This window comes from Camelus dromedarius, chromosome 2 (assembly GCF_036321535.1).
Source record: "Camelus dromedarius isolate mCamDro1 chromosome 2, mCamDro1.pat, whole genome shotgun sequence".
Lineage (NCBI taxonomy): Eukaryota > Metazoa > Chordata > Mammalia > Artiodactyla > Camelidae > Camelus > Camelus dromedarius.
The window spans coordinates 65,620,566-65,644,893 of record NC_087437.1 but is presented as its reverse complement, the minus strand read 5'-3'; the positions used below and the strand labels follow the sequence as shown (position 1 = coordinate 65,644,893).

Below are 24,328 nucleotides of genomic sequence, written 5' to 3'. Positions count from 1 at the left end.
GGCAAGTCTACTGGTGACAAGTTCCCTCAGTTTTTGCTTGTCTGAGAAAATCTTTATTTCTCCCTCACTTTTGAAGATAATTTCACTGGATACAGAATTCCAGTTTGGTGGGTTTTTTTCTTTAAACATTTAAAATTATTTTACTCTATTCTCTTATTGCTTACATGGGTTCTGAAGAGAAATCTAATGTAATTCTTATCCTTAATTCTCTGTGGGTAAGGTTTTGTTTCTCTAGCTTCTTTCAAGATTTTTCTCCTGGTCTTTTATTTTCTACAGTTTTAATATGATATCCTAGGTGTAGATTTTTTGGTATTTATCCTACTTGGAATTCTCTGAGTTTCCTGGAACTTTAATATGGTGTCTGTAATTAATTTTTGGAAATTCTCAGTCATTGTTTCAAATATTTGTTCTATGTCTTTCTTCTCTTTCTTATATTCCCATTATGTGTGTTACACCTTTTGTAATTGCTCCTCAGTTCTTGGATATTCTCTTCTGATTTCTTTATTCTTTTTTCTCTTTGCATTTTAGTTTTGGAAGTTACTATTGACATTTCTTCAAGCTCATTTATTCTTTTCTCAGCTGTGTCTGGTTTTTTGATGAACCCACCAAAAGCATTCTTCCTTTCTGTTTTTACAGTCTGATTTTTTGCATTTTGTTTTTGATTCTTAGAGTTTCCATCTTTATATTACCCACCTCTTCTACTATTCTTGTGTATCATCCACTTTTTCCTTTATAGCCCTTACCATATTAATCAGTTGTTTTAAATTACTAGGCTGATAGTTCCAAACTTTTTCTGCCATATCTGAACCTGGTTCTGATGCTTCGTATCTCTCCAAACTGTTTTTTTTTTTTTTTGGTCTTTAAGTATGTCTGGCCCTTGTGTCTGAGAGCCAGACATGATATACAGGGTAAAAAGGAACTGAGTTAAGTAGCTACCTAGTGTAAGGCTTTTATATGGCTAGTGCTAACCTATGTTTTGTGTTTGCTGAAGCTGTAGTGTCAGAGTGTAGTATGGTGTCCTTGTTTTTCTCTTCCCTGTTGTCCTTGGATTTCCCTAGACACTCCTGCTTAAATGAAATCTGAGTTGGATAGTTCTTTCTGTTGTTTTCCCTGGTTATTATAGAGGAGCACTATTGATGGTGGTGGTAAGGTATAGGGGAGGAGAAGTATTATTGTCCTGTGATTAGAACTGAGTTTTTTTTTTTTTTTTTCTTTTTAAGGAGGGGGTGGTAATTAGGTTCATTTATTTATTTATTTTTTAGTGGAGGTACTGGGCATTGAACCTTTGACCTTGTGCATGCTAAGCAGGCACTCTAACACTGAGCTCTACCCTCCACCCTAGAACTCAGTTTTTTACTGAGCTTGTGCCCTTGGGTTGTGACTTTCCCAAGTGCTTTTTAGTTTCTTTTCTTCTCTTTTCTTTTTTTTTTTTTCACTTCGGTGAGACAGGAAGGCCAGAGTTAGTATTTCCCTTCTTCTACCTTGAAGACTAGAGGTGGCTGGAGTTGAATATTTTCCTTTCCCCAGTCAGTTAGGCTTTGGTAAAATAGTTTCTCTCAAAGGCAGTACTTGTTAAGAAGAACAGAATGATCTGGTCATGTTTCAGTTGGCTACTTTCCCCTCTTTCCCTGCCAGGTGCAGGCAGAATTTTTCCCTGATCTTCACTGTGAGAACCCAGCAGGGTTTCTGGAGATAAAATTCACTAAAGTGTAGGTTCCACCACTAAGACTGGGCTTCTTGAAGTTTTTAACTTTAAAACCTGTTCACACTGAATTGCAAGTGATTTGTCAATTACATTTTAGGTTTTCCTACTCTGGTACTGGTTCATATGTAGAGGTTTCTGCTCCAGTACGTTGTGATTCTCTATATCTGCCTGTCTGCCTCTCCAGTTTTGGAGGGCATTGGTTTGCCCTGTGACCTCAGTTCTCTGATGGATCTGAGAAAAATTGTTGATTTTCAGTTTGTTTAGCTTTTTTCTTGTTGTATAGATGGGAGTGACAACTTCTAATTGCCTATATGCTAGACTAGAAACTAGAACTTTAGTATTTTTATTAATCAACAAATAAATTTAAAACCTTGAAGTTTATACTGGAATTAATTTATATAATTAAAAAAGGGTTTCAGCATTGCAATGATAGTAAAAATAAATAATTGTCAGTGATTTATAACTTACTGAAATATTTGTAGACTTTAAATCTGAGTTTGAAGTATATTAATAAGGGCATAAATTTAAATTTTTCAATTATATTGAGGTTCATTGTGAGTTGCTTTAAATTCAAGAAGTATTTAGTGAGTATCTGAAATATATCCAGAAGTCTTTTTCTTTTAAACTTTTATTATCATTATTTTTTATTTTACAACTAATGCATATTCCTTGTAGACAAACTAGAAAATAGAGGTAAGCAAAAAGGAAAAAAAAAACACATTATTTTACCTAGATATTACAACCATTAATGTTTATAGCATTTATTTCCAGATGTTTTTCTATGCTTATGATTACATGTAAAAAGTTTTTATATAAAAATGAGAGCCATACATTCTTTGCAACTTTTTCCTTTTTTTTAAACATTTTTTTATTGAGTTATAGTCATTGTACAATGTTGTGTCAAATTCCAGTGTAGAGCACAATTTTTCAGTTATACATGAACATGCATACAATCATTGTCACATTCTCTTTCACTGTGAGCCACCACAAGATCCTGTATATATTTCCCTGTGGTACACAGTACAATCTTGTTTATCTGTTCTACATTTTGAAATCCCAGTCCCTTCCCATCCCCCGTCCCCCTGGCAACCAGAAAAGAGTGATCAAAGTACTGAAGGAACTAAAAGAGACAGTGTTTAGAGATATACAATATGTCAAAAATGAAACTGAACCTATAAAGAAGAACCAAATAGAATTGGTAAACTCATTGGCTGAAGTGAGTGAGAACTGATCTAAAGGCTGTACAAAGCAGGCTAGATAATTCAGAGAAATGAATAATTGACCTGGAAGACAGGACAACAGAAAGTACCCAATCAGAACAGCTGAGAGAAAAACAAATAAAAAACAATGAAAACAAGATAAGGGATCTATGGGATAATATAAAGCATGCCAATCTATGCATAATAGGGGTTCCAGAAGGGGAACAAAGAACAAAGGGAGTTGAAAAGGTTTTTGAAGAAATCATGACTGGAAACTTCCCAAACCTAAAGAAGGAATCAGATATCCAAGTACAGAAGGCTCAGAGGGTCCCAAACAGGAAGAACCGAAACAGACCCACACCAAGACATATCATAATCAAGATGGCCAGAGTCGAGGATAAAGAAATGAGCCTAAAGGCAGCAAGAGAAAAAACATAGAGTGAGTTACAAGGGAACCCCCATAAGTCTCTCAGCTGATTTCTCTACACAAACACTACAGGCCAGAAGGGAGTGGCAAGATAGAGTCAAAGTCCTGAATGAAAAAAAGATGCAGCCTAGAATACTCTTATCCAGCAAGGCAGTCCTTTAGAATAGAAGGAGAAATAAAGAACTTCACAGACAAGCAAAAACTAAGTTTAGCAACACTAAACCCATGCTAAAAGAAATACAGTTCTACTCTAAATAGAAAAGAAGCAGGATGCTACAAAAATGAGAAACTCATAGACATAGAACTTTTTCCTCTTTAAAACATTCTGAACATCTTTCCTTGTCTGGTTACTTTTTTTTTTTTTTTCAACATATTGTTGAGTGATTGCCTAGAATTCTGTTATAGTTATGGATTCCAGCTTATTTAAATCAATCCCCAATTACTCTAATAGTTTACTTTCACAAAATACTACAATAAATAACCTGTGCACATCTTTATATATTTAGATTTCTTCCTTATGGTAAATTCCTAAGAAAAGTTCATAGCCAGAGTAACCATATTTTTAAGGTTTTTGTTACGTATAATCAAATAGTCTCACTGAAGTTATACAAGTTTATATTTTTATTAGAAGTTTATATTTATTTGTTAATTATAAAGAAGCTTATGGAATACTTGTTTCCCTTTACCTTTGAAGACCCTGGAAATTTTTATTATTTAAAAATTTTTTGGGTATATAATTGGCAAGATATGATAACTTAGGTTGTTTTAATTTGTATTTCATTGTTTAGTAGTGAATTTTAGACATAAACGTATTTATTGCTTATTTGCATTTCTTCTGTAGTGAATTTGATGTTGTCTTTTGAATATTTCATTTGGGTTGTTGGCTTTTTCTTAGAAGAACGTCTTATATACTAAAGATAGTAACACTTTGTCTACTGTGTTACGTGTAAAAAGCTATTATAGCACTTTGTTTACTATGTTATGTAAAAAAGCTTTAAGGCTCTTTTAATTTTACATAAATATGTATCCTGCCAAATTTGTAATATTTTATTAGTTTTTCTTCATATGTTTCTTGTAGTAATACATTTTAAGCCATCTTGAATTTTATTGTTATATGATGTGAAATAGGAATTGAATTTTATCGAATGATCAACCAGTTGTTCCAGTACCAGTTATGGAATAAGCCTTTTTATCCCTTACTGATTTGTTTGTTGCTTTTAATCATATATTCAATTATTTTTATCTACTTGAGCTTCTTTTTAACATTTTATTTCATTAATATATGTCTTCCTATATTATAATTATTTTATAATGTATTTCAATATTTTACGCTTCTCCCACCACTTTTATATTTCACTTTTCAAAAATTGTTGGTTATTTTCAAGTTTGTATTTCCAAGTGAACTTTAGTCTTCTCTTTCTCAAGTTTCATGAAAAATCCAATTGTGATTCTGATTATTCTACATTATATTAAAAAAAATTTTTTAATTGAAGTATAGTCAGTTTACAATGGTATACAGCATAATAGTTCAGTCATACATACACATACATATATTTGTTTTCATATTATTTTTTGTTATAGGTTACTGCAAGATGTTGAATATAATTCCCTGTGATATACAGTATAAACTCTTGTTTATCTATTTTATGTATAGTAGTATCTGCAAATCTCAAATTCTCAATTTATCCCTTCCTTCTCCCTTTCCCCCAGTAACCATAAGTTTGTTTTCTATGTCTGTGAGTCTGCTTCTGTTTTGTAATTAAGTTCATTTGTCTTTTTTTTTTAGATTCCACATGGAAGTGATATCATATGGTATTTTTCTTTCTCTTTCTGGCTTCCGTTAGAATGACAATCTCCATGTCTATCCATGTTGCTGCAAATGGCATTTTTATTCTTTTTTTATAGCTGAGTAGTATTCCATTGTATAAATCTACCACAGTTTCTTTATCCAGTTATCTGTTGATGGACATTTAGGTTGTTTCCATGTCTTGGCTATTGTGAATAGTGCTGCTATGAACATTGGGGTACATATATCCTTTTTTTTTATTAAAGAAATATAGCTTTCTTTATTACAAGAATGAAAGTTAAATGTGATTTAAACTGTAAGTAAACTTTAAGCATACAGGAGTTATGTGGATAGTTTTATTTATTTTCGCATAAGCACCTGGATAATAAGAACAGAATGAGCAAAAAATTATATCAACTTTTATTTTTATTTATTAAGAAAAGTCATCATGGTGTAAAAACATGTACATGCTTTCAAAAAAATTAATATACCTTTAAGCCCCTGTCCTGTTTCCTAGTTTTGCCACAGAGGTAGTTTTTACTTGCTTAGCCATTTTAATTTTATGTGCCAAATTATATGACTATACTGTTATTTCTTGTAAATCGACTTATATTATCAATTTACTTTCTCATATGATACAAAGAGTTATTTCACAAGAACTTTTTCTGCTTTCTATATAGTATATTGCTTTATAGTTGGTTCTTAGCATTTATATTATCATGACTTTTATTTTTAATAGCCACCCTAAGTGGGTGTTTTATTTTTTCCAATTCTGTATGTCATCTTGTCAATTATCTACTTTGCTGATAATCTACTTTTAAGCACAGAAGTTTGTCATCTTGATGAAGTCCAATTTATTTATTTATTTTTCGTCTGTGCTTTTGATGTCTTATATAAGAGTTTGTGGTATTAGCTCTTATATTTAGATTGTTGATCCATTTTTTTAAATTGAGTTGTAGTCAGTTTACAGTGTATCAACTTTTGGTGAACAGCACAATGCTTCAGTCATACATAAATATACATATATTCATTTTCATATTCTTTTTTACCATAAACTACTACAAGATATTGAATATATTTCCCTGCATTATACAGTATAAACTTGTTTATCTATTTTATATATAGCAGTCAGTATCTGTAAATCTCAAACTCCCAGTTTATCCATTCCCACCTCCCTGCCCCCTGGCAACCACAAGTCTGTATTCTATGTCTGTGAGTCTGTTTCTGTTTTATATATAAGTTCATTTGTCTTTTTCTTTTTTTTAGGTTCCCACATATGAGTGATATATTTTTCTTTCTCTTTCTGGCTTACTTCACTTAGAATGATATTTTCCAGGGCCATCCATGTTGCTAGAAATGGTATTTTATCATTTTTTATGGCTGAGTAGTATTCCACTGTATAAATATACCACAAATTCTTTACCCAATCATCTGTCAATGGACATTTAGGTTATTTTCATGTCTTGGCTTTGTAAATAGTGCTGCTGTGAACATTGGAATGCAGGTATCTTTTTGAATTAAAGTTCCCTCTGGATATATGCCCAGGCATGGGATTGCTGGATCATATGGTAAAATCTATTTTTAGTCTTTTAAGGAACCTCCATACTGTTTTCCATAAGGCTGTACCAAGTTACATTCCCACCAGCAGTGTAGGAGGGTTCCCTTTTCTTCACACCCTCTCCAGCATTTATTATTTGTGGACTTTTGAATGATGGCCATTCTGACTGGTCTGAGGTGATACCTTATTGTAGTTTTGATTTGCATTTCTCTGGTCGTTGGTGATATTGAGCATTTTTTCATGTGCCTATTGATTGTTTGTACTGCATTGCATTTTAATGTTAATTTGGGGAAAGCTTGGCATCTTTTGACAATTGAATCTTCTGATTTTATGGTATGCCTCTCTAGTTATTTTTTTTTTATATTGACCAGGAATGTTTTACAGTTTTAAAATATTTTTTGATCATTGTTTAAATACACATTTTTGCTAGGTTTCATTCTAGAATTTTATTTGTCTTGTTTTAAGTTGTTTTTTGTTTTGAATAGAATTGCTTCTTACAATGGTTTTTTTGTTTGATACTAATCTAGAAGAAAGCTGATATTTAAATGCCTTTTGAGATATGTGAAGTTAAGTAAAAAGAGGAAAAATAAGTTGAAAGCTATTGCTAGGTTTACTGTGAAAAGGTAAATCAGTTCAATTTTCCTTTCTCTACTACCTGCCTAATTTTCATAGTAAATTAACAATGGATAATTACTTTGCAAGCAACTCAATCATTCCTTGGTTTTTATATTTGGAATTTGTTCTGAAAGGAAAATTAGATAGTGATCTTCTCTTAGTCTCCTTAACAAAAGAAATAACAAGAACTTAAGACTTAGGAATTAAGATTCTGTGAATATTTGGTGAATGAACTTCTCTGCTTTTTCTAAGCTAGAAATAATAAGAGAACTTTATGGGCAAACTCAGTCAGCCTACTTTGGGTCAGTTATTGGGACACCTAAAGTTATCTTTTGGGGAATATGGATGTTTTTGAACTTACGATGTAAGTTTTACTGTTGTTTTCTTGGAATGGACCCTCATTGTCTCTGTGATAAAAAGAGGTGCTCAGGAAGCAATGAGGGAATATGAGAGGATCTTTGTTTTGGATGAAGGGTTATGATATGAAGCACTGTTTGATTAACTGAAAACACTATGGATACACAATATGGTAGTTTACAAAGTAATTTGAGTGAGTTTTAGTTGTTTTTTTATTTTCCTAATCCATAAATGTTACCCTAAGCTGATCAGTGCCACCTTCAGTTTTAGTTTTTGTTGGCATTGAGTCAAAACAATTTCTAAAATCAAAATACCCTATATTAAACCCTAAGACATTGATAAAATAGTGTTGTAAAGAGTACACAGTAGAGAGGAAACACCCCTGCTATATGAACACTCCTTTGTACAATATCCTTCTTACCCGTACTTATTTGAAGATATGAGGTATATTTGATGTTTTCCTTATGAAAACCAATACTAATAAGAAACATATGAATCTCTTCTACATAGTGTAGCTTTGGACAACTATATTTAGTGAGATTTTTTAAGTTTCTTTGAATTCTTAAAAGGTATTTCAATTCTTTTTTCTGATTTCTCTCTGAATGACAGTGCTAATCTGACTGGTAGAATAGTCTATATTCCAGAGGATTTTTGAGATAGATAAAGAAATTGAAAACACGAAATCCTATTTACCCTCTGATTTGGCTAACTGAGCATTCTTTAACAAAAATTTTTATACGGAAAAATTCAAATATATACAAACATTGAGAAAAGAGTGTAAAAACTATATATATCCACACAGTTTCAATAATTATCACATTTTGCTGTTTTTATTTTGTCTATTCTCAATTTCCTCACACAGCTTTTTAATTGGAGTATTTTATTAAATTTTATTTAAATATAATTTCTGATTCACATAAAGTTTGCAAAAGTAGTACTTCGAATTCCATTATGTCTTCACCTAGGTTCCACAAATATTATTTTATTACATTTGAGTTACTATTCTTTCTCATTTTCTGAACTGTTTTACAGTATGTTACAGACATAATGCTCCTTTGTCCCTAAATACATAAGCTTTTATTTTCTTGAGAGAAGGACTTAAAAAAAAACATGAAACCACAAAACAGTGATCAAAATCAGGACACTTACATTGGAATAATATTACTATCTAATATATAGACTTTATCCAAATTTTGCCAGTTGGCTCACTAAAGTCTTTTATGGTAAGATAAAAATAAACTTGGTTCTGAGCCAGGATCTAATCTACGATCACATGTTATATTTAGCTGTCAAGTCTTTTTAGTTCTCTTTAAAAAGGGGGCAATTACTCGTCTTTCTTTGACTTCTATTATCTTGATATTTTTGAAGAGTTCGTGTAGGTTATTTTGTAGAATATAGAAACAATTTGTATTTACTGGAGTAATTTAAAACAAGTCCCTAGATATTTATTATTTCACCTAGCAGTGAAACATGTTATACTTAAGTTTATATTGCTAACATGTAAAGATTTAAGAAACAACCATAGTGATGTTATCTTACTCAGCAAAATTAATTATAATTCTTTAATATTATTTAATGTCTAATACTTACTTCTTCAGTTTTCCCTGATTGTCTCAAAAATGTCTTTTTATAATAGATTGTTAGAATAATGATACAAAGGCCATACATTCTATTTCTTTGCCTATGTCCCTTAAGATTCTTTTAATTTATAATAATTCCCCTTCCTTTTCCCCCATGCTATTGATAGTTGGAGAAACTAGGTCATTTGTCTTATAGAATTTCCCATATTCTGTATTTGGCTGATTGCTCAATTAAGTGCTCTTAACTTTATGCTTTTTAAAAAGGTGGGCAATAGTGTAAGAAGGAAATATTGGTGCAAACCACTTCCTCTTGATCTACTCCCTTGGCTCCAGGGTGTTGTTTTCATGCTGCAGGCATTCTTCTTTACAATGGTATAATGTTGATGATGACTCTTGAATCATGATTTGGTTTGCTTTTCAGTGTCTGCTGAAAGTGCTCATTTTAGAGTCAGGCAAAGTGATCAAGTCCAGTCTAAAAGTATCAATTGAACTACCATGGTCACTGAAAAATTTAAGTATATAATCAGGGCTTATTTTGTCTCATAATTCTATTCTACTCCATCTAATACAAATATGACTTGCTTTGTTCCTAGTCCTAAAGTTGTTACAACAGAAACAAAGGATTATTTTTCATTAGCTTGTTCTTCTGAGACTAATTTATTTAGAAGCAGAGGCTTACTTTTATTGACTCATCTGCTTTATCTTGCCTAGGGAAACACAGTTGAATAAGGTAAAACATAAACTATTCTTGCCAGTAAGACTAGCTCAAGCTAATGGCTTTTTACAATTCCATAGGCCTTAGCTAACTTGGCATTTCAATTTTTTTTAATCACTTTTTTCATGTTTCATCTCATACATAAATATAAATATACCCATATTCCCCACTAACTAGACTGAATCATCAGCCTGTCAGGAGGAGAAGGTAATGGTAATCTGAGAGATGCTAAACAGAGTAAGTGGATTTTAAGGACCAGATGAAGTCAAGGATAGTCAAAATGAATGTCTGATATAATTTTTGATATTATACTATAAAAGGAGGCAATGATAATAGTGAAAATTTGTTGTATGCCTACTTCTGGTCATGCACTTTGTGACACACTTTAGAGGAATTACTTCTTCTGATTGTCATCATAACAACCCTATGAAGTAAGAACTGTTCTTATTCTAATGAATCAGGTAGGAAGATTGAGGCTTAGAGAGGTTGTATAAATTACCTAAAGTTACATAACTAATGTATAGGGCTATTATTTAAAATCCAGTCAGTTTAACTTGAGAATTAACTCTAAACCAGGGTCAGATTTGCCTGTTTTTATAACTTGTTTCACTATTGCCAAGTAATTTATTACTAGTAGTTCTGACTCTTACTTTCTGCTTATTTACCTGAACATAACCTCCACCCACTTAAATACTTGAATCTTTTAGACTATCTTGAGTCTTTTCAGACAGACCTGCCTAGTAGCAAAGGCAAGCCAGTCTTTAAAATAGGCAGATCTATCTACAAAATCTTGTTACTGCCAAACCAAAGGCTTTGTTTCCTTTCCTTTTCTTTTCTCATGTCTTCTTTTCTTTTCTTTTCTTTTTTCTTTTTTTGACTTTACAAATAATCATTTATTTTGGTCATGAATCTGTGAGTTAACTAGGCAGGTTTTCTGATCTGGACACACCAGCTGACCACGGATGCATGCTCAGCTGTCTCCCATGTCTAGGATCAGCTGTTGAATTGGCTGGTGGCTAGATGATCTATCATTGTCTCACTAACATGTCTGGAGGTTTGTGCTGGCTATCAATTGTGACTGGTTTTCTCCCTATGGCTGCTCATTCTCCATTATGCTAGATTGGGCTGGATCACGTGATAGTCTTGAGGTTCTAAGAGGAACAAGAGACCAGTCTCCAGTGCATCATAATTTTCAAATCTCTGTTGGGTCATGTGTACTATTATCCTTTTGGTCAAAGCAAGTCACGTGACTAAGGTAGAGGGGGCGGGACAATATAGGCTCTACCTGTTGATTGGAAGGAAAGAATTTTTGGTCACTTTTCCATCTATCAAGGAACTCCAGGGTAGGAAACACAGTGGCACTTTTGAAACATTCAAGCTAAGATTTAGAGTTCAATCAAACATCAGTGTGTGTGGCATGATGGAGAACTTAAACTTATTTTTCTGAGTAGTTATTTAATTTCCTGAATTCCAATTATTGAATAATTAATTCCTTCCGTAGTGATTCTAGATGTTTTCTTTATCATATATTAAATTCAACAAAAAGTCGTGGTATGCTTCTGAGATATATCAATTCTATTTCATTCACTGGTGTCTAGTCCAACCCTAGTAGTATACTGATTTATTACAGATTTAGAACATGTTTTATTAAGTGGTAGACCTAATTTTTTCTTACTACACTTTTAAAGTATATATATTTCTTGTTGAACTTAAGAATCTCTATCTACCTCCTCCAGTACACATAAAATGCATTGAGATTTTGATTTAAAAATATATTAAATACAGAAGTTAATTGGAGAAATAAATACCTTAATATTTTTCCTATCCATTCAGGTATGTGATCTTTTTCTCCATTTGTTCAGATCTTTTATATTGGTCTTTTTTTTTTTTTTTAACATTTTTTATTGATTTATAATCATTTTACAATGTTGTGTCAAATTCCAGTGTTCAGCACAATTTTTCAGTCATTCATGGACATATACACACTCATTGTCACATTTTTTTCTCTGTGAGTTATCATAACATTTTGTGTATATTTCCCTGTGCTATACAGTGTAGTCTATTCTACAATTTTAAAATCCCAGTCTATCCCTTCCCATCCTCCACCCCCCTGGTAACCACAAGTCTGTATTCTCTGTCTGTGAGTCTATTTCTGTCCTTTATTTACGCTTTTTGTTTGTTTGTTTTTGTTTTTGTTTTTTAGATTCCACATATGAGCGATCTCATATGGTATTTTTCTTTCTCTTTCTGGCTTACTTCACTTAGAATGACATTCTCCAGGAGCATCCATGTTGCTGCAAATGGCATTATGTTGTCAGTTTTTATGGCTGAGTAGTATTCCATTGTATAAATATACCACATCTTCTTTATCCAGTCACCTGTTGATGGACATTTAGGCTGTTTCCATGTTTTGGCTATTGTAAATAGTGCTGCTATGAACACTGGGGTGCAGGTGTCATCCTGAAGTAGATTTCCTTCTGGATACAAGCCCAGGAGTGGGATTCCTGGGTCATATGGTAAGTCTATTCCTAGTCTTTTGAGGAATCTCCACACTGTTTTCCATAGTGGCTGCACCAAACTGCATTCCCACCAGCAGTGTAGGAGGGTTCCCCTTTCTCCACAGCCTCTCCAGCATTTGTCATTTGTGGATTTTTGAATGACAGCCATTCTGACTGGTGTGAGGTGATACCTCATTGTAGTTTTGATTTGCATTTCTCTGATAATTAGTGACATTGGGCATTTTTTCATGTGCTTTTTGATCATTTGTATGTCTTCCTTGGAGAACTGCTTGTTTAGGTCTTCTGCCCATTTTTGGATTGGGTTGTTTATTTTTTTCTTATTGAGTCATATGAGCTGCTTATATATTCTGGAGATCAAGCCTTTGTCGGTTTCACTTGCAAAAATTTTCTCCCATTCCGTAGGTTTTCTTCTTGTTTTATTTCTGGTTTCCTTTGCTGTGCAGAAGCTTGTAAGTTTCATTAGGTCCCATTTGTTTATTCTTGCTTTTATTTCTTCTAGGAGAAAATTTTTTAAATGTATGTCAGATAATGTTTTGCCTATGTTTTCCTCTAGGAGGTGTATTGTATCTTGTCTTATGTTTAAGTCTTTAATCCATTTTGAGTTGATTTTTGTATATGGTGTAAGGGAGTGTTCTAGCTTCATTGTTTTACATGCTGCTGTCCAGTTTTCCCAACACCATTTGCTGAAGAGACTGTCTTTATTCCAATGTATATTCTTGCCTCCTTTGTCAAAGATGAGTTGACCAAAAGTTTGTGGGTTCATTTCTGGGCTCTCTATTCTGTTCCATTGGTCTATATGTCTGTTTTGGTACCAATACCATGCTGTCTTGATGACTGTAGCTCTATAGTATTGTCTGAAGTCTGGGAGAGTTATTCCTCCAGCCTCTTTCTTTCTCTTCAGTAATGCTTTGGCAATTCTAGGTCTTTGATGGTTCCATATGAATTTTATTATGATTTTTTCTAGTTCTGTGAAATATGTCCTGGGTAATTGGATAGGGATTGCATTAAATCTGTAGATTGCCTTGGGCAGTGTGACCATTTTAACAATATTGATTCTTCCAATCCAAGAGCATGGAATATCTTTCCATTTTTTAAAATCTTCTTTAATTTCCTTCATCAATGGTTTATAGTTTTCTGTGTATAATTCTTTCACCTCCTTGGTTAGATTTATTCCCAGATATTTTACTACTTTGGGTGCTATTTTAAAGGGGATTGTTTCTTTACTTTCTTCTTCTGTTGATTTATCCTTAGTGTAAAGAAATGCAACTGATTTTTGAACGTTAATTTTGTAACCTGCTACCTTGCTGAATTCTTCAATCAGCTCTAGTAGCTTTTGTGTGGACCTTTGAGGGTTTTCTATATATAGTAACATGTCATCAGCATATAATGACACTTTTACCTCTTCTTTTCCAATTTGGATCCCTTTTATTTCTTTCTCTTGCCTGACTGCTGTGGCTAGGACTTCCAGGACTATGTTGAATAGGAGTGGTGATAGTGGGCATCCTTGTCTTGTCCCAGATTTTAGTGGGAAGCTTTTGAGTTTTTCACCGTCGAGTACTATGCTGGCTGTAGGTTTGTCATATATAGCTTTTATTATGTTGAGATATGTTCCCTCTATACCCACTTTGGGGAGAGTTTTTATCATAAATGGGTGTTGAATTTTATCAAATGCTTTTTCTGCATCGATGGAGATGATCATGTGATTTTTGTCCTTTCTCTTGTTGATGTGATGTATTACACTGATTGATTTGCGTATGTTGAACCAGCCTTGTGTCCCTGGGATGAACCCCACTTGGTCATGATGTATAATCTTTTTTATGTGTTGTTGGATTCTATTTGCTAAAATTTTGGTGAGGATTTTGGCGTCTATGTTCATCAGTGATATTGGCCTATAATTCTCTTTTTTTGTAGTGTCTTTGCCTGGTTTTGGTATCAGGTTGATGGTGGCTTCATAGAATGAGTTTGGGAGTATTCCCTCCTTTTCAATCATCTGGAAGAGTTTGAGAAGGACTGGTATGAGTTCTTCTTTGTATGTTTGGTAGAATTCCCCGGTGAAGCCGTCCAGTCCTGGACTTTTATTTGTAGGGAGGTTTTTAATTGCTATTTCTATTTCCTTTCTAGTGATCGGATTGTTCAAGTGTTCAGATTCTTCTTGATTCAGTTTTGGTGGACAGTATGTTTCCAGAAACTTGTCCATCTCCTCTAGGTTATCCAGTTTGGTTCCATATAGTTTTTCATAATATTCTCGTATGATATTCTGTATTTCTATTTTGTTTGTTGTAATTTCTCCATTTTCCTTTCTTATTTTGCTAATTTGTGCTCTTTTTTCTTCTTTGTGAGTTTGGCCAGAGGTTTGTCGATTTTATTTACTTTTTCAAAAAACCAGCTTTTGGTTTGGTTGATTTTTTCTATGGTCTTGTTAATCTCTATTGTATTTAATTCCTCTCTGATCTTTATTATTTCCTTCCTTCTGCTGCTTTTTGGGACATTTTGTTCTTCTTTTTCTAATTCATTCAGGTGGTGGGTTAAATTGTTTATTTGAGATTGTTCTTTTTTGAGGAAGGCCTGTATCACTATAAACTTCCCTCTTAGCACTGCCTTTGCTGTGTCCCATAGGTTTTGAGTGGTTGTGCTTTCATTATCATTTGTCTCAAGGTATTTTTTAATTTCAGCTTTGATTTCCTCATTGATCCATTGTTTTTTCAATAACATATTATTTAATCTCCATGCTTTCCTTTTTTTCTCCTTTGTTTCTCTGTTGTTGATTTCCAGTTTCATGGCATTGTGGTCAGTAAAGATGCTTGAGATAATTTCTATCTTCTTAAAATTGTTGAGGTTTCTTTTGTGCCCAAGTACATGATCGATCCTGGAAAATGTTCCATGTGCACTTGAAAAGAATGTATATCCTTCTTTGTAATGCTCTGAAAATATCCACCAAATCTAGTTTTTCTATTGTAGTATTTAATTTCTCTGTTGCCTTGTTTATTTTCTGTCTGGAAGATCTGTCTAGTGATGTTAATGCAGTGTTAAAATCTCCAACTATGATTGTATTCCCATCAATATCCCCCTTTATCTCTGTTAGTCATTCTTGTATGTACTTAGGTGCTCCTATATTGGGTGCATATATATTAACGAGTGTAATATCCTCATCTTGTATCACTCCTTTAATCATTATAAAATGTCCTTCTTTACCTTTCTTTATGGCCTTTGTTTTAAAGTTTATTTTGTCTGAAATCAGTACTGCAACACCTGCTTTTTTGGCTTTTCCATTTGCATGGAATATCCTTTTCCATCCTTTCACTCTTAATCTATATGTGTCCTTCTCCCTAAAGTGGGTCTCTTGTATGCAGCATATTGAAGGTTCTTGCTTTATTATCCAGTCTGCCACTCTGTGTCTTTTGACTGGAGCATTTAGTCCATTAACATTTACAGTAATTAATGATAGATGTGTGTTTATTGCCATTTTGAACTTATCTTTGCAGTTGAATTGGTATATCCTCTTTGTTCCTTTCTTCTTCCTTTTGTGGTTTGGTAATTTTCCTTTGTATTATCGAGGATTTTATTTAATTTTTGTGACTCCTTTGTAAATTTTTGGCTTGTGGTTACCCTTTTTTGTAAATCTATCAACCCATTACTATAACTGTCTTTATTAAACTGATAGTAACATGATCTCAAACCCATCCTACTGTTAAAAAAATTTTAAAAAGAAAGAAAAAAATATTCTATATTTCCCTGCCTCCCTCTCCCACTCTCAGTGATTTGTATGTCTTCTTTTATAATTTCATGTTTACTTTATTTGTAATTCATGAGTTATCGCCTTTCCAGTTGTGTGTTTCTCATTTCTGTAGCATCCTGCTGCTTTTCTATTTAGAATAGCCCTTTCAATATTTCTTTTAGCATGGGTTTAGTGTTGCTAAACTCCTGCAGCTTTTTTTTGTCTGTGAAACTCTTTATTTCTCCTTCTATCCTCAAGGATAGCCTTGCTGGATAAAGGATCCTAGGCTGCATCTTTTTTTCATTCAGGGCTTTGAATATATCTTGCCACTCCCTTCTGGCCTGTAGTGTTTGTGTAGAGAAATCAGCTGAGAGCCTTATGGGGGTTCCCTTGTAACTTACTCTTTGCTTTTCTCTTGCTGCCTTTAGAATCATTTCTTTATCCTTGACTCTGGCCATCTTGATTATGATATGTCTTGGTGTGGGTCTATTTGGGTTCTTCCTGTTTGGGACCCTCTGAGCTTCCTGTACTTGGATATCTGATTCCTTCTTTAAGTTTGGGAAGTTTTCAGTCATGATTTCTTCAAAAACCTTTTCAATCCCCTTTGATCTTTCTTCTCCTTCTGGGACCCCTATTATGCGAAGATTGGCATGCTTTATATTATCCCATAGGTCCCTTATGCTATTTTCATTATTTTTTATTTGCTTCTCTTGTAGTTCTTCTGAATGGGTGCTTTCTATTGCCCTGTCTTCTAGATCACTAATTCGTTCCTCTGCATTATCTAGTCGGCTTTGCACAGCTATTAGATCATTCCTCATCTCTGTCAATGAGTTTACCCATTCTACTTGGCTCTTCTTTATAGCTTCAATTTCATTTTTGACATATTTTATATCTCTAAACACTATCTCTTTTAATTCCTTCAGCAATTCGATCACTCCTTTTTTGAAATCTTGATCTAGTAGGCTATCGATGTCTATTTCGTTGATCTTTCTTTCAGGGGATTTCTCTTGTTCTTTTAATTGGGAAAGGTTTTTCTGCTTCTTCATCTTGCTCATACCTCTTTGGCACTGTGGTTTATGGAGTATCAGTTGTTTATTTTGGTCCTTAAGTATTTTATCTATCTAATGCCTATTTAGGAATAGAACTTAGGAAAAAAAGAAAAAAAAAATAAGAGAGAGAGAGAAAGAATTTTAAAAGAAGGGAGAAAGAGGGTTTGAAAACAGTGTATAATGAACAATAGAAGAGCGAGTTGAAGCAGAGTATTAATCGGGTTGAGACGTCCTTTTAAAACCTTTACAAAAAAAGGGGGGGGGGATGAATAGATGTATTTGAAACCTGTGTCTAATCAGTAACAGGACATCAAAACCCAAGAGAAATAGAAATGAATTAAGAAGTAAAAATTAAGAGAGTAATAGAAAATAGAACAGGTAAAAACAGATTTAAAAAAAAAGGGGGGGGGGTTGTCGGTGTTCTCCTGGAGTCTGTGTGCTTTTAATGTGAAGTCTTTCTGTCTTCGTCCTGTTTTGGAAGCTCAGCTTGCTGTTTTCAGAGGCCCTCCGTTGGCGCCCTCTTCTGTGCTGCTTCCAGCACCTGTCGGCAAGCAGATCGCGCCTCCTCCTAACACTGGGTCAGGTGCACCTCTCTGCTGTGGGCAGGCGGGTCGCTGCCCCTCCGGATGCCGCAGTCAGCTGTTGCAGACTGGCCGGGTAGGAGGGCGGGTCGTGCCCCCTCCCAGCACCTCGGTCAGGGGCTGTGTTCCTGCCAGAAAGGCGGGGGGGGGGGGGGGGGCGCTCTCCCTCTACCTGCGCCGCTGGTAGTTCCGCTATCTGTGCGGCTGCGCGGCGCTCCGCCCTGGTCGGCGCTCCGCCCTGGTCAGCGCTCTGCGGGTGGGCTCGGGGAAGACCGAGGGACAGCCCTGTCCCTGCGCTGAGCCAAAACCCAGCTCCTTGTTTGTCTTTGTGGAGCAAGTTCTCTGAGGGACCAGGATGGAAGAATCCTATCTGCCCCGGGCTGCAGGCCAGTCTCAGTCTGGCCTTTGAGGCTGCTAAGCCCTTCGGTGTGGATGCAGGTTTCGCCCCCGCCCCCGCCTGAGTGCTCAGCGCGGAGGATATGGTGGCGGTGGCTGTGCCTGAGCCCCGCCTCTCTTCCCCCGAAAACTTTCGGCGGGTTTTCAGAGATGCGGGTGTGCACCCTTCCCCCGAGAGCACATCAACCTTGCTGTTTTATGGAGGGCCCAGGTTGTTCTGCCCTGTGCACCCACAGCCACGGCGCGCAGCCCCTTGCTTTCCCATGGGGCTGCCTCCGTGCAGCCACTTCCGTCCTCCGCCCGGCTTGTGCAGGCTGGCCCTGCCCTCGGCTGCCGGCCCGCGTCTCAGGCTGGGTGTCCGGGGGGCCCTCTGTGCCCGTTTAACTTAGTTCTGTTAGTCAAGGGCTGCTCTGTACAGATCCGAGCCTCGGAGGCTACCCCTCCGTCCCGCTGGCCTCTCAGTTGGAGAGGGGAGACCCAGCGAGCGAGCGCCAGTCCTCCCCTGCCGCTCCCTCCCCGCGGGACCCGTCCTGCGCTGCTTTGCCTTTTGTTCTTTCTTTTTTCCTTTTCTCCTACCAGATTTTTGGCGTCTTTATCTTTTGAAGAGGGCGATGTTCTGTCGGAGTTCCACAGGTCCTCTGGTTGGCTGAGTGGGTCTGTAGTTGTGGGTCTTGGTGTATCTGTGGGAGAGGGTGACCTACGAGCGTCCTTCTACTCCGCCATCTTCCCGACACACCCCTATATTGGTCTTTTTATGTGATATATTTCTTATTTTGATGAATCCTGATTCTCCATCATAGAGTTTTCATTATTAGTTTTTGCTACTATGAATAAGCATATTTATCCTGAATCCGGAAACTTCAGTGAAATTGATTAGTAGATTCTAAATTTTATTTATTTTTGAAAAATTAACGAATGTATGTATTTAAGATGTGCAGCATGTTGTTTTGATATATGTGTACATTGTGAAGTGATTACTACAGTCAAACTAATTAATTACTTCCCATAGTTAGCATTTTATGTGTGTGTGTGTGTGTGGTGAGAACACTTGAGATTTACTCCCTTAGCAAATTTTAAAGATACCCTGTATTATCATTAATTATAGTCACCATGCTGTACCTTAGTCTCCAGAATTTATTCATCTTATAACTGAAAGTTTATACCCTTTAATCAGTATCTCTCCTTTTTCTCCATTTCTCCCCCTGCTTCTTCCATCTCTGGTAACCACCATTCTACTCTCTGTTTCTGTGGATTCGTCTCATGTAGTATTTGTCTTCTGTGTTTGGCTTATTTCACTTAGCATAATGTCTTACAGGTTCATCCATATTATCACATATGGCAGAATTTCTTTTTTTTTTTAAAGGTCAAATAATACTCCATTGTGTGTGTTTGCACATGTGTGTACACAGTATTTTCTTTATCCATTTATCCATCAACAGATACTTAAGTTGTTTCCAGATCTAGGGCTGCTATGAATAATGTTGCAGTGAACATGGGAGTTCATGTAACTCTTTGAGATAATGTTTTTATTTTCTTTGGATATATACCCAGAAGTGGGATTGCTGAATTATATGGTAGTTCTAGTTTTAATTTCTTTAGGAAGCTTCATACTGTTCCCCATAGTGGTTGCAACCAGTTTACAATCCCACCATTTGTATATCTTCTTTGGGAAAAAATGTCTGTTGAGCTCCCCATTTTTTAGCTGGGTTATTTGTTTGGGTTTTGTTTGTTTGTTTGTTATTAAGTTATATGAGTTTGTATATATTTGGATATTAACCCATTATCAGCTAGATGGTTTGCAAATATTTTCTCCCATTTCATTGATTGCCTTTTCATTTTGTTGATGGTTTTCTTTGCAGTGCAGAGACTTTTTAGTTTGATGAAGTCTCGCTTGTTTACTTTTGCTTTTGTTGCCTGTGCTTTTGGTGTCAGTTCCAAAAAACTGTTGACAACACTAATGTCAAGGAGCTTTTCCTGTATGCTTTCTGGTTTCAGGTCTTATATTCAAGTCTTTAATCCATTTTGAGTTGACTTTTGTGTATGGTATAAGATAAGGGTCTGATTTTATTCTTTTGCATGTGATTATCCAGTTTTCCCAGTGCCATTTATTGAAGAGACTATTCTTTCCTTCTTGAATATTCTTGGCACCTATGTCAAAAATTTGTTATATATGTATGGTACTCTATTTTGTTCCATTGGTCTATGCATCTGTTTTTGTGCCTGTACCACACAGTTTTGATTACTACAGTTTTGTAATATAATTTGAAGTCAGAAAGTGTGTTGCCTCCAGCTTTGTTCTTCCTCCAAATTGCTTTGGTTATTTGGGGTCATTTGTGGCTCCATATGAATTTTAGGATTTTTTTTCTATTTTGTGGAAAACACAATTGGAATTTTGATGGGGAATTGACTTGAATCTGTAGGTCATTTTGTGTAGAGTGGACATTTTAACAATGTTAACTATTCCAATCCATGAAGACAGTCTGTCTTTCCATTTATTTGTGTTTTCTTTGATTTCTTTCACCAGTGTTTTAAGAGAATTATAAGCCAATATCCCTGATGAACATAGATGCAAAAATTCTAAACAAAATAGAAGCAAACTGAATTCAACAGTATGTTAAAAGGATTATGTACCATGGTCAAGTCAGATTTATCCCTGCTATGCAAAGATGGTCAAAATACACAAGGCAATGAACGTGATGCATCACATTAGGAAAATGAAGCATAAATATAGGATCATTTAAATAGATGCAGAAAAAGCATTTGACAACATTCAATATCCTCTCATGATAAACTCTCAACAAATTAGATATAGAAGGAATGTACTTCAGTGTAATAAAAGCCATATATGACAAGCCCACAGCTGATCATACTCAGTGGTGAGAAGCTGAAAGCTTTTCCTCAAAGCTTAGAGCAAGACAAGGATGCCCACTCTCACCACTTCTATACAACATAATACTGAAAGTCCTAGCCAGAGTAATTAGGAAAGGAAAAGAAATAAAAGGCATTCAAGTTGGAAAGTAGGAAGTAAAATTGTCTATGTTTTCAGATGACATGAGTCTTATATATAGAAAACACTGACGACCCTAGTAAATATCTTGTTGACTTCCTATACTGTTGTTGGTGGAAATGTAATTTGGTGTAGCCACTATGGAAAACAGTATGGAAGTTCCTTAAAAAACTAAAAATAGAACTACCATATGATCCAGGAATCCCACTCCTGGGATATATATCTGGATAAAACTAATTTGGAAAGATACATGCATCCCAATGTTCATAGCAGCACTATTTACAATAGTCAAAACATGGAAGCAACCTAAATGTCCATCGACAGATAATTGAATAAAGAAGATGTGGGATATATATACACAGTGGAATACTACTCAGCCATAATAAATGAAATAATGCCATTTGCAATAGTGTGGATGGACCTAGACATTATCAGACTAAGTGAAGTATGTCAGACAGAGAAAGACAAATATCATATAATATCACTTATATGTTCTAAAAAATCTAAAAATGATACAAATGAACTTATTTACAAAACAGGAACAGACTTAACAAACATAGAAAACAAATACATAGTTACCAAAGGGGATAAGGGGGAAGGGTATATTAGGGGTCTGGGATTAGCAGATACAAAGTACTATATGTAAAATAGATAAACAACAAGGTCCTACTGTATAGCACAGGGAACCATATTCAGTATCTTATAATAATCTAAATGAAAAAAAATGTGGAAAAAGAATGTTTATGTGTCTATATATATATATATATATATATACACACACACATACATATATATACATATATATATATATATAGATGAATCACTATACACCAGAAACTATACACCACATTACACACCATACACCAGCTATACACCAGAAACTAACACAACATTGTAAATCAACTGTACTTTAATAAAAAATTAACTTAAAAATTTTTTTAAAAATTCTGTTGAAACAAATAAATTCAATAAAGTTACAGGATAAAAAAATCAGCACGTAAAAATCAGTTGCATTTCTACACACTAATAAAGAACTATCTGAAAAGTACATTAAGAAAACAATCATGTTTATGACTCCAAGAAAATAAATAAAATACTTAGGAATGAATTTAATGAAAGAAGTGAAAGATCTGTACACCAATGGTGTTCTTAAGATTTCTTTTTCTACAGCTTTCTGCTGCTGCTACTCAAGGGATCAGGGATTAAAATCTAAGTATTACCTTTGGGATTAGTGTTTTCCAATGTGAAAAATACCTTCATCCATAGCTTCTATTTCAGTACATGAGTTTGATATTCAGCTTCCAGTGTTTTCTTTCTTAACTTTTTCCCTACTATTATTGTGACACCCCTCCCCATTTTAGGAGTAAAAACACTGCTAGTCATTATGATAGTCCCATTGTGAAAAGGTATTTAGTCAGTGTGTTATTTTGTAAAATGTGTCTCCCAGGTGTTGTCTTTCCAAGGTATTTGTTTTTTGAGTTTTTGTTGCTGTGGTATTAAATGTGTTGACATTCTGAGAGTTGAATTTTGGGCAACAGATTAAATTAATGGAAATTATAAAGGTATACGGAGCCAAAAAATAGTTACATTGCTTCTGAAATTCTGTTTTGGTGAGTAAAACTCTTAGAGCTCTTAGTCAGAATAAATAGCTTGCATTTACCCCCTCAAATATTCACTTGCTTATTGGTTTTTACCCAGTGGACTGTGCTGGCTACAATTGAGGCCTATTACCAGCAGCAACTTGAGGTGGAGGCCTCACAAAGCACAGGATCACTAACCTATATATTTTTCCTTTAGTAATTTCTGCCAGTCTTTTTCTTTTCCCTTTGAGCATGTACCTTGTTCTATTATTAATCATATATTTCTGAGTCCTTGCATCCGTATTTACAGTACCCCGAACCACAATACTTTTGCTATTGTTTTTTCTGCCCTATTTGTGCAAAATGAACTGTTTTTACACATTCCAGGAAAATTAAAAAGCTAATATTTTAGATTTTTACAAGTATCTTGAGGTATAAACCTTAAGAACTGTAAGGGTTTGCATGGATCAGTTTCTTCTTAACATGACAGCACTTATTCCCCATACCCTATGACTCAGAGATCAGAGATGACCACTGATCCTTCTTTTTTGATACAGTCTTACTCTTTTCTTGATTGAAGCATTAAGCACAAGGATCACTAAGGATCACTTGATCTTTTTTACACCACTAGTGAAATTAGGAGCTGAAGTGTTTGGTTATTGTCTTTGTGGTTTCTTTAACTCAGTGTCTGATACTGGTATTGATTCTGTAGCTCTGATATTTCTTTTAATTCTTTTGAAATGCATTTCTCCCTCTGGCTTTAAATTCATATCATGCAAATCAGAAGGTTACATTCTTTCACCCCGAGACAAGATTAGAGTACTAAGAAGCTATAGGGCTCTCATTTGCAAAGCTATCAATCAAACTGTGCATCCACTAGTGTGGTGACTTTGGACAAGTTGATTAACCTTACTTAGCCTCAATTTCTTCCTCTTTAATGACACCACCTATCTCATGGAGCTATAGAAATAAATAGAAAAAAGAGATAACTCATGTAGTGTTTTTCACTATACCTTGTATGTAGTAAACAAATGGTAGTGACAGCAGCCTTGAGGGGCAATGACTATGCATATAGTATTCATTGTTTATTTCTAATGCAGCGGGAGGAAAAATGACTAGGTCTCCTAACTCCTAGCATGATACTCTTCCACGTCATCCTATTTATAATTTTGCCTCACAAGATTTTTATTTTCTTTTTTTATAAAGTGATTTTTATTTTACCCCCAGGCCAAATTATTTTTCTATGACTACTAATTTCCATTTTTATTATTTATCAATGAGAAAAGATCTTTAAGTTCACAGGAATTTGTTTGATAGCTGTATAGGCACATATAATAGATTCAATAAAAAGATATATATATTTCTCTCAAGCATAGCACAGAATTAAGTTGAAATATTAAATAAGTTGGGAATAGAGACTAGTGTAGCCAGAAAGAAAATAAGGGTTTCAGATAAGTAGGAGGGTTTAAGTGGAAATACTAGGATAGCAAGACAGATGGAATGTAGTGATGACAGGAAAGATACTGTGAGTGAATAGAG

The 24,328-nt window shown here is 34.8% G+C and overlaps 1 protein-coding gene across 6 annotated transcripts in view; it reads left to right on the top strand.

Annotated features, from left to right (window-relative positions):
* Positions 1–24,328, top strand: part of STXBP5L (syntaxin binding protein 5L) — a 290,279-nt gene that overhangs the window by 18,445 nt on the left and 247,506 nt on the right. The gene's annotated exons all lie outside the window — the stretch shown is intronic.